Source organism: Malus domestica, chromosome 01 (genome assembly GCF_042453785.1).
Source record: "Malus domestica chromosome 01, GDT2T_hap1".
NCBI lineage: Eukaryota > Viridiplantae > Streptophyta > Magnoliopsida > Rosales > Rosaceae > Malus > Malus domestica.
The window spans coordinates 23,859,098-23,880,304 of NC_091661.1; the positions used below are offsets into that span (position 1 = coordinate 23,859,098).

General features: G+C 40.3%; 2 pseudogenes; both read left to right on the plus strand.

Moving 5' to 3' along the window:
- Window positions 1-315: 315 nt before the first annotated feature.
- LOC103435807 (heat shock cognate 70 kDa protein-like) lies at window positions 316-15,246 on the plus strand (annotated as a pseudogene).
- A 3,122-nt stretch (window positions 15,247-18,368) lies between these two features.
- Window positions 18,369-19,434, plus strand: LOC139189355 (heat shock cognate 70 kDa protein 2-like; annotated as a pseudogene).
- Window positions 19,435-21,207: the final 1,773 nt, after the last annotated feature.

Here is a 21,207-nt window from a genome sequence, read left to right on the forward strand (position 1 = left end):
TTATAAGATCTTCATTACTCTTTTTTAATATATTGTAATTCAAACTCCAAGTTGTTTGTTTCAAACTCCATGTTGTAATTTCTTCTGAGCCATGGCAATGGCGTTGGCCAGTGATTAGAGGAACCCCTAGGCGTGGCTCAAAATCGAGGTGACATTGACGGCTGAGTGTAAGGGATTGATTGGAGGAACGGCTTTGTGGAGGATGAACCTGATTCTGAGGGAGAGCGAGAGAGAGATGCATAGTTTTCGGGTAATGACACTTGTGCACAATTAGAAAAGGTGTAATACACTTTACCATATGTAGCTTGAACTGTGATGGCCACAATGCTCCCCAATGGAAGAATGAGTGATCCGTTCCCCTGCGGATCATGAGAGGACGCACCCATTCCAGAATCCACTTTAATCAAGAGTGATGTGGAGAGATTAAAGGTTCAAGAAAAAGCTGAAGAACCCTAAAGGTAAGGCCAGAAGGGAGTAAAAAATCAATAGAAAAAATCCCTCCCCGGTCTCAAGAACTCGAGCGGTCTTTACTGAAAACTCCGAACAATTCCCTCTAGCCAGTCTTGGTAGCCACTGTGCTAGAGTGACTGAAAGCTATATAGTGACAGAATTCGGAATAGTTACAAGTTACAACACCATTTCCTTGTTACATTTCCTTATCGGTCTTTTTTTTTTCAAATTTTGCATCAATGTTCTTCGGATGCGAAAAAGTTAATTAGTATGAGTTTCTGGGATGAATGTGTTCAAAATGATATGAAGCATTGGCAATTCAAGGTCTCCTTCTGGTAAGCCAATAACCGTTGTTACCCACAACGGCGTAGAGGAACAATTTCGTGCTGAAGAAAATTCATCTATGGTTCTTGTGAAAATGCAGGATATTGCTGAGGCCTACCTGCTTGGTTGAACTGTGAAAAACTCAGTTATAACAGCGACAGGCTACAAAAAAAGGCAGGTGCCTCTGCTGGCCTAAATGTAATGCGTAATCATTAATGAGCCGACTGCTGCAGCAATTGCTTATGGACTTGGCAAGAAGTCTGGCTGGTATATATAGTGTTGTTTTAGGATAGCACCAAACCCGTTGGAACCAACTCAAGCTAACACACATGAAATATATCAAATGGAATGCAAGAACAAAATATAAAAGACACCAAGATTTTAACGAGGTTCCTCAACAGTCAGTGTAACTGGAGTACGTCCTCAGAGCAGTAGGAGCTCACCCAATAATTCACTATCAACCAAATAAGAGTTTTACAAAGTGTTGGCAATCTCACAACCCAAAACCCCAATACAACCAATAACTCTCACACACCAAAGAAACAAATAGAGAAGGAAATATTGTGAATAATTTCCTCTCTATACGAAACTCAAAGCTAATACAACAAATACAATTTTGATGAATGATTACTAACCAAAGAGAAGAGCACCTTCTTCTTCTCTTCAAAGTGGGGCTGCTGCACTTCTAATTTTCTAATCTGTTTTTCTGGTGCACACCTCTATGCTCTCTATCCTCACTCCAAAAATACAAGCACTTGTCTTGCTAAGAAAGAAGCCGAATAACCCAATAACATCTGCCTTTAAAAAAAGCCAAAGTAAAGGAATAATTATTCCTCTACAAACATCATCATGACCTTCTTTTTTCTTTTCAACAAACATAATGATGTTGTCTACCTCTTTTTGTTTATTTTATTTAGCCAAAAGTTGGCCACTTGGCCACTAATTCAACAATCTCCACCTTGGCCAAGTTTCGAAAAGGCCATGACAAGCCAAAACAACATAATTAACAAAAATTACTCCCAAACACTAGCAAAAGAACAACTCATGCTGAGCCAAATGCTCTAAAACTCCTACTGCTCAATGCCTTCTTTATATAGGCAAAATGTGAGCCAAGTTCAAGCAATGAACAAACTTGGCTACACCAACAACCTTAGTCAACATATCAGCGGGGTTGTCTTTAGTTGGAATCTTCTGGAGAATAATCTCTCCTTCACCAACGACTTCACGCACAAAGTGATAATGCACATCTATGTGCTTGGTCCTCGCATGATGAACCTGATACTTAGCCAAATAAATGGCACTCTGACTATCACAATGTACCTCCACCTGCTTCTGATCAATCCCCAAATCTTTAATCAGCCCATGTATCCAAATGGCCTCTTTTATAGCTTCAGCAACTGCCATACATTCAGCCTCTGTAGTAAACAAGGCAACAGACGACTACAAAATGGACATCCAACAAACTGGCCCTTTAGCCATAGTAAACACATAGCCTGTAGTAGACTTTCTTCCATCCAAATCACCTGCGTAATCTGAATTAACATAACCAACTGCAAAATGACCAATACCAGAGTCATCTCTCTCAAAGCATAAACCAACATCTCGAGTACCATGGAGATACCTAAATATCCACTTAGCTGCTTGCCAATGCTCTGTACCTGGATTATGCATATATCGACTCACCATGCCAACTGCATGAGCAATATCTGGTCTAGAGCATACCATTGCATACATCAAACTACCAACCAAATTTGCAAATGGTATATTTTTTGATTTTCAGCTTCTCTTTATCAGTTTTAGGACATTGTGGAAAACTCAATTTAAAATGAGGAGCCAAAGGGGTACTAACCGGTTTGGTTGAATCATGAACTCCAAACTTCCGAATCAACTTCTCAAGGTATTGTCTTTGATTCAAACTGACCAAACCCTTCTCTCTATCTCTAGTGATCTCCATGCCAAGGATCTTCTTCGCTTCACCAAGATCCTTCATCTCAAACTCATTCTTCATTTGCTTCTTCAATTTCTCAATCTCTTCGACATTCTTTGAGGCAATCAATATATCATCAACATATATCAACAAATAAATGAAAGACCCATCTTGCAACTTCTTGAAGCACACACAATGATCATATTGACTTCTAGAATAATTTTGGCCTCTCATAAATTTATCAAACCTCAAATACCATTGCCTTGGAGATTGCTTCAAGCCATAAAGTGATTTCTTCAATTTGCAAAACAAATTCTCCTTCCCTTTCACTGTATACCCATCCGGTTGACACATATAGATCTCTTCATTCAAATCACCATGTAGGAAAGCCGTCTTCACATCAAGTTGCACAAGCTCAAGATTATATTGTGCAACAAGAGCTAACATAATGCGAATTGAGGAGTGCTTCACTGTAACACCCACCCCCTAGTTATAAAAATTTATGTATGTAATTACCCCAAAATGTTTTAAATATATCATTTTGGTCCTATTTTGACTACCAATCAGAAATTAAAGCTTTGGATTCCATTCTTTCTAACTCTGCCACGTGGTAGCACCCCAATTACCCCCCTCACTTCTCTCTCTGTCCCCCCCGGTGAACCCCCTTTCCTTCTCCTTCTTCCTCTTTTTGTCTTTCCCGTCTCTCTCTCATATCTCTCTTATCTACACCGTAAACACACACGCACACCATCTCCCCTGCGTGAGGAAGACCCATATCCTTCATCATCTCGTCCTGCTCTCTCTCTCTCCCTCTCGTTCCCGCGACCCTAGAAAATCGAAAAAGGAGCTCCGGCGAGACCAGGCCGGTTCCAAGCAAGCGGGCCTTAGGCCCGTGTGGGGAGTCAGGCCCAAACCCTAGCCCAGTTTAATTTTAATTTTTTTAATTTATTATTTGTGTTAGGACCCCAAAAGGCCTTCGGGCCATTAGAATTAGGGCCCGTAGCCCAATAGTCCAACCCAAAAACCTTTTTAAGGTTTTTATTTAATTTATTTTCTGTTTTAGGAAATAAGGCCTTGGGCCAATTATAAAGTGGGCTTTCAGCCCTTTTCCCAAATCCCTTTAGTTTTAGTTAAAAACCCTTAAGGCTTTTCAGCCCAACCCAATCCAAGCCCAAGTCTGACTTTGACCTTTGACCAGTTAACTTTGACTGTTGACTCGGTCAACGGTCAACGTTGACTCGGTCAACGGTGACTCGGTCAACAGTCAACATTGACTCGGTCAACTGTCAGAATTGACTTTGACATTGACTTTGACTTTGATCGGTCAACGGTCAACGGTCAACATTGACTTTTTGAGTTGACTTTTCGGGATTTCATCCAGGACCTCTCCTAGGCTAATTTCGATGTCTTGGACTCGTTTTTGAAGTCCGTTTTCCCAAATTCAATCGTTTGAATAGAGTTTGACTAAAGGTACTCCTTTATGTGAATAGGTGCATTTATCAACGGTGATTCCGTTAACCTTTTTGGTACAGCTTTGCACCATCGGTGTACTGTGAGTGGACCCCTTCTAAAAATGCATGTTTTAATAGTAGAAATGCATACATGGAAAAGCATGATTTAATGATTATGTTCTATGAAACGCTTTGAGATAACATGCTTACTAAGGCTAGTTTGAATTATTACTATTTTTCCTATAACCCATGTTCTTATAGAATATCCGATGGATAACGATATGATATTTAGAACATGTTTCGAACACCTCTTTATAGTATAGATGATGGATGACTTTATACTATGAAGTTGCTTTTATATATATATGTTCTGTGGTTTTGTACCTACCTAGTGGTCCTTTCCGCTACGGGACGTAGGGATATATTCCGGTCCGTCCCGGGCGACGGTTTGGTGTTGGCATAGGGCCTGGAGTGTGTTTCCTCTGGCTATTTAGCACAGGGACAGGGAGCCGGCATGGGGCCTGAAGTGTATTTTCCTCTGACTGTCTACTCAGAGACGGGGAGCCGACATTAGGCCTGGGGGTTATCGGACAAATCACTAGTGTTTATTACTTATACAAGTTATGATTTGAGATACTGTACATCATGCTAGGTTTCGGAAAACCTATGTTTTACATTATATATGTGTTTTCATAAAACCTGGGGGTTAGTATGTTGATAACTGTTTTACTATTTATATATCAAATTGGTCCACTCATGTTTGTTTTGTGCCCCCTTCAGGACTTAGAATCGAAGCATACAATCCTAACATCCAGGCATTTCTGCATCGATATCTTCGAGTCCTCTTGGTGTAGGACCCATTCCTTGTTCATTCAAATTTTATATTATTTCTTTTAGTATTCTAGTTAGTTGTATGCTCTGAACACGTTCCTGAAATGCATAATCATTAGACTTTTACATTTATAAGTCTTAATTATTCCTTATTTTCATCTTTTGCACTCAATAAATGGCTTTCGTCACCCTTGGGTGTCGGCCAGCACGTGCCTATCCTGGTATTCGAGGAAATATTGGGATCGGGCCGTGTCATTCACAACCGGAGAAAAGATTTCGTTATAGTCAATGCCCTCTTTTTGTGCATACCCTTTAGCAACTAATCTTGCTTTGAATCTCACATTGCTTTTCTTATCAGCACCTTCCTTCTTAGCATACACCCATTTGCAACCGATAGCTTTATTGCCCTTAGACAATTTAGCTAACTCCCAAGTCTTGTTCTTCAAGAGAGAATTCATCTCATCACCCATGGCATTGCACCACCTCTCATTCTCCTCACTCTCAATGGCTTCCTCGAAATTGGATGGAATATCATTAATGATAATAGGAATAGCAAAAGCAACATAGTCACTATACCGAGCTGGCTTAGTAATTTGTCTCTTTCCTCTGTTCTTGGCAATAGACTTTTGAGGTGAAACTTGCTCTTCAACTTGAATAGAATCTTCAAGTTCAACTTCTTCAACATCCTCATGGTCTCCAACTTCTTCACTTGTAGTGGCTTCGACATCAGCGGAAATAGGATTTGAAGTACCAGATGCAACTTTCTCAAGCTCCACTTGTTGGACATCTTTCACATTCTTCTCAGAGTCTTTATACATACTTTCTTCATCAAATGTCACATCTCTACTGATTACAAGTTTCTTCATCTCTGGGCACCACAACCTGTAACCTTTGACACCACTACTAAAACCAAGAAAGATAGCCTTTTTGGCTCTAGGATCAAGTTTATTTTCAATTACATGAAAATATGCAGGAGAACCAAAAATATGAATATAATCATAATCAGTAAAAGGTTTCCTAGTCTATACCTTAATTGGTGTCTTACCCTGAATATCAGTTGAGGGTAACTGGTTAATAATGTGACATGCATAAGTAACTGCCCCTACCCAAAACGACTTGCTCAAACCCGACTGAGATAACATGTATCTAACCTTCTCAAGCAAGGTTCGATTCAATCTTTCTGCAACTCCATTTTGTTGTGGAGTTCCCCGGACACTAAAATGTCTCACAATCCCTTCCTCTTTGCAAACTTTAAAGAAAGGGTCGGATGTGTATTCTCCACCATTATCTGATCGTAAAATTTTAATCTTTCTCCCAATCTGGTTCTCAACCATTTTCTTCCAACCCAAGAAAATGCTCAACACCTCACTCTTATGCTTCATAGTGTAGACCCAAGACTTTCTTGAATAATCATCAACAAAGGTCACGAACCAATGTCTACCACTCAAAAAGGGAGTCTTTGTAGGACCCCAAACATCCGAATGCACATAATCAAGAATGCTATTCATCTGATGTACTGCAGTACCAAACTTCACTCTAGTTTGTTTCCCCAAGACACAATGCTTGCAAAAATCAAGCTTACAAGTCGTGGCACCTTTTAGAAGACTTTTTTTCACAAGCCCTTGTAGAGCTTTCTCACCGGCATGGCCTAATCTCATATGCCACAGTCTAGTAGTATCTGAATCAGATGTGCCCATATTTTCTAAGACTACAGACGCTTCACCTGTCACCGTGCTTCCTTGCAATAGATACAAATAACCACATCGAGGAGCTTTCATCATAACAAGTGCACGATAAGTAACTTTCAATGTCTGCCCATCTGAATGAAACCTGAAGTCCTTGGATTCTAAAGTGCCCAAAGAAATAAGATTTTTCTTCAAATTCGGTACATACCGAACACCTGTCAACTTTTTAACCATGCCATCATGCAACTTCAAACGAACTGTATTAATCCCTTTTGTTGTACAAGGATTGTCATCTCCCATGAACACAACACCACCATCAAACTCTTTCAAGCTTGAAAACCAATGCTTGTGAGGAGTCATATGATGAGTACAACCAGTATCCAACACCCATTTAGTAGCACAATCAAATGATGATGAAGTGGTTAAAGCGAAATCAAAAAAATCTGTTTCAACCTTAGCAACATTGGCTTCAGAACTTTCTTTTCCTTTGGTCTTCAACCTAGGACAATCTTTCTTCCAATGGCCCTTATTATGACCAAAGGCACATTCATCCATTTCCAAGGTTTTTCTACCTTTAGAGTTTCCTCTAGGTCGAGAGTGTGATTTTTTTCCTACTAGAAGATGACCTCATTTCCGATGATCTACCTCTAACAAATAAAGCTTCAGAGCTTCAGAGGCACTTCTTGGGTGGATTTCACATCCATGACATTCCTCCTGCTCCTGCCAGAGTTGCTAAATTGTATCCTGAGTGTCTCTGCGGAGGACGTGCCCACCGGCCAAAAGAAGGTGATTACATTCAACTGTGACAGAAGAACTTGTGAGGGAATTGAGACATTGATATAAAAGTCGGTTGACTACTGTAAGAAATGTTCATTTCTAGATTTTTCTATGGTCGAGCTTCTCACTCATGCTCTGGTGATCTCATCCAACCTCTTTGTTATTCCGTTATGATAGAGCCGTTGGAACAATAACAGAAAGTATGAGAATAATAAAATAATTCTAATGATGATAATCGTAAAGAAATCACAATCGCTAATTATGTACAAGATTAATGTAAATAACTAGAGAGAAAGTAAGAATGACTACAAAGAACATGTTCTAAATAGTACATCGTCATCCATCAGATATCCTACAAAGAACATGGGTTCGATAGAAAATATGGTATTCCAAAATAAGCTCAGTATAGCATGATAATCAATTTCTCATAAAACGTTCACAAAACGTAATCAGCAGATCATGCTTTTCATGTATGCATTTTTACTATTAAAACATGCATTTTAGAAGGGGGTCCACTCACAGTACTTCACTGTCGAAAAGCTGCACAAACTAGTGAAGACAGAACGCCGCAATATATGCACCTAAGCACATAAAGGGTCCGATTAGTCAAACTCTTCTTAAACGATTTAATTTGGGAAAATGGACGTCATAAACGAGTCCAGGACGTCGAAATTAGCCTAAGAGGGGCTCCGGACGAAACCCGAAAAGTCAACGGTCAATGTTGACTAACCAAAGTCAACGGTTCTCATGTTGCATCAGTACGCAACCCAAACCTGACAGAGGTGCATTAGTGTAAATCTCAAACTCACCACGTCGTCTGGAAAAACAAGGACATGAGCCTGAGTAAGACGTCGTTTAAGCTCCTGAAAACTCTGTTCACAATTCTCATCCCATTCGAACTTGACCCCCTTACGAGTCAACTTAGTGAGAGGCAGGACGATTGCTAAGAAGTCCTGCACAAAACGTTTGTAATAGCCAGCCAGACCTAGAAAACTCCTCACTTCAGTAACATTCCTCGGTTGTTCCCATGTCGGCACTGCTGAAACCTTCTGAGCGTCCACGCTAATTCCCTCAGTAGGGACCATATGTCCAAGAAAACTGATCTGGTTTAGCCAAAATTGACACTTACTGAACTAAGTATAAAGCTGATTGCTTCTCAACCTTTCCAACACCACTCTCATATGTTTCTTGTGCTCGGAAACACTTTTAGAATAAATTAGAATGTCGTCAATGAATACAATCACAAACCAATCCAGATACAGTCTGAAAACCCTGTTCATCAAATCCATAAATGCTACAGGAGCATTTGTTAATCCAAAAGGCATAACACGGAACTCGTAGTGTCCATACCTAGTGTGGAAAGCAGTCTTCAACACATATTTTTCACGGATCAGTAACTGATGATAACCCGAGTGAAGATCGATCTTAGAGAATATATGTGCACCCTTTAGCTGGTTAAACATGTCATCGATCCGAGGTAGAGGATAACGGTTCTTCAACGTCACTCGATTCAACTATTTATAGTCGATGCAAAGTCTCATCGACCCATTATTCTTCTTAACAAATAAGACAGGAGCACCCCAAAGAGATATGCTGCGTTGGATGTAACCTTTATCCACTAACTCATGGAGTTAAATCTTCAATTCTCTCAACTCTGCTTGTGTCATTCAGTACGGTGGTAAGGAAATGAGGTTTGTACCTGGAAGTAAATCGATAGTGAATTCAATCTCCCTTGCAGGTGGTAACCCTTGCAAATCTTCTGGAAACACATCGATGAATTTCTTCACTACTGGCACATCTCTAAGACTTAACAATTCATCCCTTATCACTACGTGGGCTAAGAATCCCACGCATCCTTTATGCAACAACTTAGTCGCTTGGATAGCAAAAATGATACTATTAGGAAGGATTTGTTGCTCACCCTGAAAGGTGACTGACGATTGTCCAGGCCGATTGAACGTCAGAAATTTCTGCCTACAAGGATAACCAATACATTCCCAAGATGATATCGAACTCTGCTAGGTTAAAGGGAATTAAATTAGTCCCCATAAGTTCCCCTTCAACTATCACTGGGCAATCCCTATACTCCCACTGTGCACAGAAGAGATCTCCATGTGCCACTTGTACTAACATATCAAAACCATCGGTGTAGGTTGTGAATTTATAATCTGTGTGAATGATGGAGATACAAATGAAAAAGTGGCACCTGGATCAATCAGAACCCTTGCCGGATTACCACAAATGAGTAACGTACCAATAATGACTTGGGGGTTCTGTTCAGCCTCTTGCTGAGTTATGGCGTTAATATGCCTATGGACTTGGCATCCTGCACCACTGTTATGGCCGTCACGAGTCCTGGGACCCTGGTTGTTACGGCCTGCTCTATTCCCCTGGTTACGGTTGCCTGAAGCTACTCCTGTATGTTATGGCTGTCGTTGGGTAGAAAACTAGGTACTCTGACTACCACTGCCACTGCCGCTATAACTATGACTACCACTGCCACTGCCGCTATAACTCTGACTACCACTGCCACCATAGTTCTGTGTACTGCCATAACCCTGAGTATTACTACTCCCACCATAGCTCTGAGTGTTCGGATGATTGCTACCACTGTAGCCTGAACCAGTAGCATAATCCTCAGATAGGCGTGGAGTACCGCAATCACGGGCAATATGTCCAATGCCGCCACACGTGTAACACACATTCGATCTAGCTGTGCCTGAATCAAAGTGACTGAAAGATCATCTCCCCAACTCACTACCTAAACCGTCACTAGATGATCTCGAACCCTGGTCCGAACGCTTGAATGAATGAGAGTGTTTAGGGCCAATGGGGTTAGAAGAGTTAGCTGGTTCCCTCATACTCCAAGATCTGAAACCTTGACCCCTCAGATTCTGATTCTGAGGTCGATTTTGTCTTTGGGATAGGTTCTGAATCTGAGGTTGATCCTGAATAAGACTGTCCTACCTTGTCTGTTCGATATTCAAACATGTCTCGATCATCTCTTCATAAGATATATGCCTCTGCGCGGCCACAAGCTCGCTATAGTCCGGGTTCAGCACAATTAGCACTTGAATCATCATCTCCAGCGGATTCCTATATGTTCCATCATGATGTCTCGACATGCGCCTGAAAGTACTATTAAACTCTGTGATGCTTAGATCGATTTGACAATACTCTAGGAACTTCTATTTTTCCTTAACTGATAGCTAGGGCTCAGAAAGTGTGCACTGAAAAGTCTTTTAAAAGTAGCCCATGTCATAAAAGAACCAGGTGGACGAGAGTTCTTCACTGTTTTCCACCAAGACCTCGCATCCCCCTGTAGGAAGTAACTAACTATATTCGCCCATCATTCATTGGGCATTTCATGGCCTCTAAAGGATCCTCTATTTCCTCTAGCCAATCTTCAGCCTCCTCACAAGCTTCAACTACCCTTAGCTTCGAAACTCTATGGCTACGAGCTATCTCTATATATGTGCGGCTCAACTTGCTACTGCCAGGAAACACATTTCACATAGCGTCAGTCAATTGCCGGATTCCCCCCATTAAACCAGAACGAGCTCATCGAGGCACATTCCCATCAGGATTATCCATGATTCTGATAAGAAACAAACAAGATTTAGAAGGGTTGAAGATTATGGATACAAGAAGGATTATGATTACCAAATGGAATAACGAAGTCCTAAGTATGCTCTGATACCAATCTGACACGCCCCGATCCCAATGCCCTCGGGACATCGAGATGGCCACGTGCTGGCCGACACTTGAGGGTGACGAAAGCCATTTAATTAATGCAAATGCTGAGAACCTGTGAAACATGCACCTTAATTGTAACAATATAATAGAATGTGACATAATTAATATTCAACTGCTAACAATGAATTCACAAAGATAATGCATGGCATGTTCAGAGCATATTCTAAATCAGATTACAAATGGAAGGTGCTATTACAAGAGTAGTCAAGCAAAGAAGATGGTAGGATGTCACTGGTATGGGAATGCCTCGTACGTCGGATCGTAATCCTCGTTCCTATGTCCTGAAGGGGGCGCAAAACAAACATGAGTAGACCAAGTTGATATATATATATATATATATATATATATATAATAAAACAGTTATCAACATACTAACCCCTAAAGTTTTAGGAACATTAATAATATAGTATGTAATATGTTTTCTGAAAACCCTAGCATGCCATGAAACCTTTCATAAAACGTATCTCGTATATAGTGTGCTAACTAGTGGTATCAGTGTTGCCTGAAGGCATATAGAACTCTTCTTTTAGAAACTTCCTTCACAAGTATCAATCGCACGCATGCTCCTACAACACCCACCCGAAGGCATATATAGTATCAATTGCCCGAAGGCTCTTATAGCACTCACCCGAAGGCATATATAGTATCAATCGCCTGAAGGCTCCTACATCACCCACCCGAAGGCAATATGTGTCCACTAGCTACGCACAAAACCATTGAATATAATCTTTCCAAACATAGGTACATATATCTCAAAATCATCTTCATAGTATAAAGTCATCAATCATCTATACTATAAAGAAGTGTATAAAAACATGTTCTAAATAATATATCGTCATCCATCAGATATCCTATAAAGAACATGGGTTCGATAGAAAATATGGTATTCCAAAATAAGCTCAATATAGCATGATAATCAATTTCTCATAAAACGTTCACAAAACGTAATCAGTAAATCATGCTTTTCATGTATGCATTTCTACTATTAAAACATGCATTTTAGAAGGGATCCACTCACAGTACTTCGCCGTCGAAAAGCTGCACAAACTAGCGAAGATAGAACGCCGCAATATATGCACCTAAGCACATAAAGGGTCCGATTAGTCAAACTCTACTCAAACGATTTAATTTGAAAAAACGAACTTCATAAACGGGTCCAGGACGTTGAAATTAACCTAGGAGGGGTTCCGGACGAAACCCGAAAAGTCAACAGTCAATGTTGACCGGTCAAAGTCAACGGTCAATGGTCAGCGTTGACTAGTTCAAAGTCAACGGGTTGGGTCAACCTGGGTCAAACTAGGTCGGACTGGTTTAGGGTTGGACCGGGTCAAGGGTTTGGATCCGGGTTGGACTTAGGGTTTAAATGGAAAATGGGTTGGGCCGGTTAGGGTTTAGGCTTAGACTTAGGAGGCTTCGGGCTTGGGGTTTAGAGGGTAGTGGATTGGGCCTAGGGTTTAGGCCTTGGGGTTATCTGGGTTTAAGGTTTTGTACTTAAGGCCCGAAGGGTTTAGGGTTTAGGATGAACGGGGCGAAGGTCCTGGGCTGCACAAATAAGGGCTTGGGCTTGAAAGCCCGGCCAGAGGCTTTTGGGTTTTTGAAAGAAAGAAATAATTAAAAATAAAAACTAAACGGGTTAGGTTTTGGGTCTAACGGGCCTAAGGCCCGAGTGCCAAACGGCGACGGCCTCCACCTAATAGGGTTTGGATCTTGAGCTTTCGAAGGGCTTAGGCCTAAAGGCCTCGGACCTTCGTTTCTTACCAAGGAAGGAGGATAGAGCCTCTCAAACTCCGGTCGAAGGCGATCAACCGATTTAACCTCCGATCTAAGTGCCAAAACGAAGATAAAGGAGAGAGGGAGAAGGTGATACCTTTAGTTCGTCGCGAAAGGGGTCGGAGGTGGCCGAAATCTGGGTTTGAAGCTCGCGGGTGCATCGGGGGTTTTTGAGTGGATTCTAGGTGTCCCTATGCTTCATGGAGATGAGGGAGAGTGAGAGAGAGTCCACGATGGTGATGGTGGTGGTGTTGTTGATGTCGGGGTGATGATGGTGTCTCGGCGTGCATGTGTGGGTAGATCGGGGAAGAGGGAGAGAGAGAGTACTGATAGTGAGAGAGAGTTGAGCTAAGAGAAAGGGAGAGTGGGATATTCGAGAGAGGGATTGGGGAAAGAGAGAGAGATAGGGTTGAGGGTTAGTGGACTGCCACGTGTCAGCGTGAGGGAGAATGAGAATCAAGATGGAGGGTCTATATTAGATTAGGATAAAGGACTCAGTCGCACAATTTATATAATTTCAGGGAAATAGTGAAAATATAAATTAATTTGGGGGTGGGGTTTCACATTGTATACTAGCGGTCGTTTGTCAAAGTTTTGTAGAACTAAATAAAGTTGTAAAGTTTTCTCAGATAAAAAAGAAGGTAAAGTTACAAGGTAGTAAAGAAGGTAAACTTGGAAATGTAGTAAAAATAAAGTAACGTAGCACGAAGTTAAAGGATTACAAGTGTAATTCTTTGAAGAATCAAAAGTCTGGAATCCATAGAGAAACCCTAAAGGTTGTGTCTGATTTTGATTGAAAGATGATTACAATTGAAGCAGCTAATGACTTAAATAATTTGGTTACAACTCCTACTCAAAGTCTTAGGTATTTAAACGAAAGCCAAATGACATTAATTAAACGACAAACGAAAAGTTCAATTTTTATTACAGAACTTAAAATGCAATTTTGAACGGCGTTCTTTTCTTTCCGAAAAGGTATCATGAGCCCAAATTGAAGCTCAGACGCCAAAACTGCAAATTTCCATTGCGTCTATGTCTTCCGTCGATCCATTTCCTCTTCAATCCACTTGGCCCTTTGTTCTACATCATAAAGTTATAAGGTATTAAAGAAGGAAGGTAAAGGTGGAGGAAGGGACAACTTCTCTATTAGAGAGATAATATAAATGTGGTATGAAAAATATGGTAGAGTAATATTTAAAAAAAAGTAAAGGTAGTAAAGTTGGAAAGGCATTGCACGCCAAAAGGTTTCAAAATTTGTGCTTTGGTTGATATACTTTAATTTGGAGAGATTTTTCAATGTGCTTTGGCCTAAATGTCATCCAATCATCAGAGAACCAACTGTGGCAGCCATTGCTTTTGGATTTGACAAGAAACCCGGTTGGTATAGCAAGAGAAACGTCAAGATATTTGATTTGGGTGGTGCTACTTAAGATGTGTCTCTACTTACTATAGGGAATGGTGTGTGTTTGAAGTGAAGGCCACCGCTGAAGACACTCACCCATGGAGGTGAAGACTTTGATAATAGAATGGTGATTTACTCTGTTGAGGAGTTTACGAGGAAACATGGTTTGGCATCAGTGGAAACTCAGGAGCACTTGAGAGGTCAAGGAATGCTTGTGAGAAGGCAAAGAGGAGACTCATTTACGTCTTTTGTAGAAGATGAAATTGATTGTTTGTATCAAGCTACGGATTTCTATATAAATATCACCCGGGCCAAATTTTAACAACTGAACATGGATATCCTTAAGAGTATAGATCCTGTGGAGAAGTGTTTGAGGGATGCTAAAATGAACATAACCAGTGTCCATGACGTTGTTGTTTCTGGTGGCTCTTCTAGAATTCCCAAATGCAGCAGCTTGTACAGGAGGTTTTCAAGGGAAAGGAGCTTTGCAAGGGCATCAATCCGGATGAAGCGGTGGCCAACGGGGCCGGTGTTCATGCTGCTGTCTTGTGTGGGAATGGAACTGGGAAGCTTCAAGATTTCACTTTATTGAATGCCACCCCCTTAACATTTGGGATGGAGACTTTAGGAAAACATGTCATGGGAGTTGTTATTCCAAGAAGCATGAGAGTTACCATGGAGAAGAAGACGACTTTAGTTACTATATGTGATAACCAACGTACCATCACCTTCCCCATTTATGAGGGAGAGAGCAAAACACTCTTTTGGGTGAATTTAAACTCCATGACATTCCTCCAGCTCCCAAGGATGTTCCTAAATTCGACGTTTGCTTTGAAATTGATCCAAATGGTGTGTCCTGGCTGTCTCTGCTGAGGACACGCCCACTGGCCAAAAAAGAAATTAAGGGATTACAATCAACAGTGACAGAAGAACTTTTGAAGGAATTGAGAAGCTGAGGTAAGAAATCATTTGTGTTATACCAATTTGATAGTTACTAATGCCAGGTGAGCTGAAGCCTCCATCATGCGCAGGTTGTATTGCTTTGAGCTGAATCGAAATTGGGGAAAGGATGCAGTTGATAAGAAAATGTTTGCTAGCTGGTCGTGCTTTATGACATTGATATGATATGCTGGTTATTTTGACAGAGATAAAATTGTTCTTTCTGTCCTGTTTGCTCCGACTCATGAAAATGCTCGTACCTTTATAAGATCTGCATTACTCTTTTTTAATATGTTGTAATTCAAACTCCAAGTTGTTTGTTTCAAACTCCATGTTGTAATTCTTCTGAGCCATGGCAATGGCGTTGGCCAGTGTGTGTAGGAACCCCTAGGCGTGGCTCAAAATCGAGGTGACATTGACGGCTGAGTGTAAGGGATTGATTGGAGGAATGGCTTTGTGGAGAATGAACCTGATTCTGAGAGAGATCGAGAGAGAGATGCATAGTTTTCGGTAATGACACTTGTGCACAATTAGAAAAGGTGTAATACACTTTAGCCACTGTTCTAGAGTGATTGATGTTAACTACATTGGAAGAGACATGAAACTATCGAAATTACAGAGAAGAAGAAGATGAAGGTTTAGAAGGAAATCAAAGCTTGTATTTGATAGTTGAACAAAATTACAGAAAATGAGAGAGAATTTACAATTTATACTAGCCTACAAAGTAACTAACTCTAATCTTCTAACAAACTCTTCCTAGACCAATCTCCACCATTCAATCATAAACCAATCTCCACCATACATCTATTAATACTCCCCCTCAATCTCAACTGGGGTATCCCAGGTTGAGATTGCAGCAAAGTGAGCATGAGATAAACTGTTGAATACTGCAATTTGAGACATCTGCGTCTTATTGATCTTTGCAATCTCCAAAGTGGTCTGCCCTGCACTCGGTCCAGACTCCAGTATATGACTCTTCTGCTATACCTGCCAATCATGTATCGAAGTTTTGGCACTAATGTTGATGCACATTATCATTTTCTTCTAAGCAGACAACCACAGTGGGGTAGCATCAATAGAAATGAGAATTTCCATAAAGCACAAAACCCAAAACCTCCATCACTTGTGAATACTCCAACTTGTTAAACAATGCATCACTATCTGAAACAGAAAGCACAGACAGAGCTAAACATGCTATCAATGTCATTAGACTCATTTTTTGTGTCATCAACCATATCATCTTTTATATCAACAACCATAAATCATATAGTTTCCTCTTTGTGGACAGATCATTCTGCAAACACTTGTAGCTGTTGACTAAAAAACCTCTGTCTGTCAGTCCAAATTTCTTCCACTGCCTTACAAATAAAGACACCCTGTATTCCTCTGCCTCTATCAGGAGTTTTACACAAGAACAACCTTCTATAAAGTAGTTGTAGCACACCCTCATGCCGGTATAACAACTTCTTACGGGATTACCCTTCGTGGGATTCACCGTCAACAATCTCATTCAACTTGGCTTTGGCCTTTAATATTTACAAAAAGAGAAAATGAACAAACTATAGTGTGGCATCGGCCTTAACTATAGCACCACGGGATCGCCCTTTGTGGATTTTTCCAAAAACAACTTCTTTGAACAATGGCATCGGCCTTCACAATTTCAACAACTGAAAATCAACATCTATGTAGGATTACCCTTCGTGGGATTTACCTACTCAAAACACGGGATTACCCTTCGTGGGATTTACCGTTAACACCTTCTTCTACCCTTTGTGGGATTTACCTATTCACATCACGGAATTACCCTTCGTGGGATTTACCATTTACAACTTCTTCAAACTTCATCGTATAACCGGACTTACTGTAGATTCATGCTAACAATTGAGTTGGTTAGACTCTGAAATTATAGGCTAAGATAAGGGAAACATACTGCACACACTCCTCAATAAGCACCTTCACATGAAAATTTTGAGCTGGGCATTTCGACAGACACATGAATTGCGCATAGGCCTAATCTTTCTTTCATAGCAGAGAACAGAGTACAATCAAAGAATTCAATCACACAGTTCTTCAAGCAATTAAAATCCAACTTTCAATTCTTACAGACTTATCAGACATCTTGATTAACAATTTCAACTTCAAGAGTAACAATATTCAACACTGGAATCTTCAGAACATCAATCCATTGGCATCAGCCTTATCATTCAATTAACAAGAACTCATATTTCATCATCTTTCAACATATGACATCGGCCTTCACACTTAATCATGCATAAAATCCCACAATATATGTCCAAGACATTTTCACAAACACCATATACGCAGAAAAGGATTAAAGATACAGAAAACAATCTGAACCCCGAAATCGACGATCTTAGACCCATCAGAGTCAACCAAGATGTTTCCGAGCTTGATGTCGCCGTGGAAGCGTCTGTGGCCATGGAGATACGACATGGCATTTAGCGTCTCTCTCAGGACGACTGCAATGCTGGTACCCAAATCAAATCGCCAAGCGATTCTGCTTCCCGAGAGATCAAACTTGAAGTCTTAACAAATCTGAAGTATACGGCTATTGGCCTTGACACTTCCGAAATTACCAAGAAAATTCTCACTGAGACATTATCATAAACAATTGATATGCTGGAAAGAAAACCAGTAATTGAAAACAAAACCTGAGAACTTGAATCTTGAAAACCCAGAAAACGCATTCGAACATCCAAGCTTGTAAGAAAACTCGCTTCTTCAAACCAGGAAGCTCTGGGAAACCCAACTGTGGCTGTGCCGTTGGTGGAGGGCGGTGGGGATGAAGACCCATAAAACGGATCTGGAATGGGAATCCGAGTCGGTGTCGAAGAACCCGTCGTCGATTCCAAAAATGATGAGGAACCCATCGTCGAGTGATCTCATTGAGGCACTCGTTCAGGACCTTCTGTGTTGATTACAGTCGTATTGCTCATCTGTTGGAGAGCGGAAGCACCGAAGGGCTTGACGGAAAATTCAAGAAAATCTGAAGAAACAAATAAGAAAAGAAGTAAAACTAGAAATAGACGAAACTAATGAGAAGTAGAACCACTAGAATCCATGGCGTGAGCCTGGTGGCTCTGATACCATGTTAACTACATTGGAAGAGACATGAAACTATCGAAATTACAGAGAAGAAGAAGATGAAGGTTTAGAAGGAAATCAAAGCTTGTATTTGATAGTTGAACAAAATTACAGAAAATGAGAGAGAATTTACAATTTATACTAGCCTACAAAGTAACTAACTCTAATCTTCTAACAAACTCTTCCTAGACCAATCTCCACCATTCAATCATAAACCAATCTCCACCATACATCTATTAATAATTGAAAGGTATATAGTGACAGAATTCGGAATAGTTACAAGTTACATCACCATTTCCTTGTTACATTTCCTTATCGGTCTTTTTTTCAAATTTTGCATCAATATTCTTCAGATGCGAAAAAGTTAATTAGTTCGAGTTTCAGGGATGAATGTGTTCAAAATTATATGAAGCATTGGCAATTCAAGGTCTCCTTCTGATACGCCAATAACCGTTGTTACCCACAACGGTGTAGAGAAACAATTTCGTGCTGAAGAAAATTCATCTATGGTTCCTGTGAAAATGCAGGATATTGCTGAGGCCTACCTTGGTTCAACTGTGAAAACTCAGTTATAACAGCGACAGGCTACAAAAAAGGCAGGTGCCTCTGCTGGCCTAAATGTATCGCGTAATCATCAATGAGCCGACTGCTGCAGCGATTGCTTATGGACTTGGCAAGAAGTCTGGCTGGTATATATAACAAGAGAAATGTGATGATATTTGAATTGGGTTGGGGTACTTTGGCCGTTTCACTACTAACCATAGCGTATAGCGTTTGTTAAGTAAAGGTCACTGCTGGACATATACTCATCTCCGAGGTAAAAGCTTTGATAAGAAAATAGTGAATAATTGTGCTGAAGAAACTAAAGGAAACATAATGTCGACATTAGTGGAAAATGCATGTGAGAAGGCAAAGAGGTTGGAGGGGAAGGAGATGTTGGAGGGGAAGGAGCCGTGCAAGGCATTTATCCAGATGAAGCTGTGGCATATAGTTCAGCTGTTCAAGCTGCCATGTTGAGTGAGAATAATGAAAATGGGAAGCTTCAAGACTTTGCACTCTTGGATGTCATCCCTCTATTACTTGGGGTGGAGACAACTCAGACAAGGTGGGAAAGTGGTTCTGACGATAAACATTTCATGCTAGTTGTGATCCCAAGAAACACCAGAGTTCCGGTAAAAGAGAACGTTACTTTGTTTACTTCGGTTGACAACCATGTTGTGGCCAGATTTTCAATTTATGAGGGCGAGAGTTCATCAACCTTAATAACTTTTTGGGTGGATTTCACATCCATGACATTCCTCCTGCTCCTGCCAGAGCTGCTAAATTCAAACTTTGCTTTGATATTGATGAAAATGGTATCCTGAGTGTCTCTGCGGAGGACATGTCCACCGGCCAAAAGAAGGTGATTACTGTCAACTGTGACAGAAGAACTTGTGAGGGAATTGAGGCATTGATATAAAAGTCGGTTGACTGCTGTAAGAAACTTTCATTTCTAATTTCTCCAGCATGCTTCAGACTGAATAGACATTGGATTACAGGGGAAGCGTATTTTCTATGGTCGAGCTTCTCACTCATGCTCTGGTGATCTCATCCAACCTCTTTGTTATTCCGTTATGATAGAGCCGTTGGAACAATAACAGAAAGTATGAGAATAATAAAATAATCCTAATGATTATAATCATAAAGAAATCACAACGCTAATTGTGTACAAGATTAATGTAAACAACTAGAGAGAAGGTAAGAATGACTACAAACTTGGAGATTGAGACCTGCACAAATGTGATGCCCTAAAGACAAAATTTCGCTCTTGTGCTTGTAGTTCGGTAAGCGTCCGTCTCCTAGGATTCAAGAATCTATAATACGAAGTTGAAGCACTGCAATTTTCGGACTCTCAAGACACGATTGGAATTTGACAAAGAAAAAAAGAGAAAAACAGAATCGGGAAACTCCTTCTCTTGATGCATATCTCACTGCTATACTGACTTGGGTTTATATCAAACCTAAGACAATGATTGACTAAGAGATGAAAACATACATCTATTAAACGACACCATTTACTAGGGAAATGCACTGATCTGTGTAGAATAATCTTTTCAATTTGAAAAGGTCCATACACAATGTACTGCCACTTTGTATAAGAATGCACCAATTGTATAACATATCCATTTGATACAAACGGTTAAGAATTTTTCATTCTAACAAGAGCTTCTCATCCATCCTCCTGCTTTCAACTTGGAAATTGCAACTTCATGCTATGTTGTTTGTGTAACATATGAACTAGTATATATATATATATATATATATATATATATATATATGTGACTGGGCATAAAACCACAGTTGTTCTATCATTTCTCAGCTGGTAGGTGATAACGTTCCTCTGCACGCTCCGATAAAGCTTATTTTTCTATCTACCAATTTTACAAAGCTGCTTTAAAAGGTCAACGAATCAGAAGAATTCTCGGGGGAGTACGTAGCTACTGAGATCTGTGCTAGGTTTCTATGTGCAACACTGCAAGTCCACTTCCGCTTTCTGTATGTGTAACTAATCTGCCGTTTTGTTTTCTGGTCATAGTTCAGTACACAAATAAATGTTAAACTCTGTAACTAGCTATCATTTGTCGCAGTTTTGTAGAACTAAATAAAGTTGTAAAGTTTTCTCATATAAAAAAGAAGGTAAAGTTATAAGGTAGTAAAGGTAGTAAAGGTTGTAAAGAAGGTAAAGTTGGAAATGTAGTAAAGATAAAGTGACGTAACACGAAGTTGAAGAATTACAAGTGTAATTCTTTG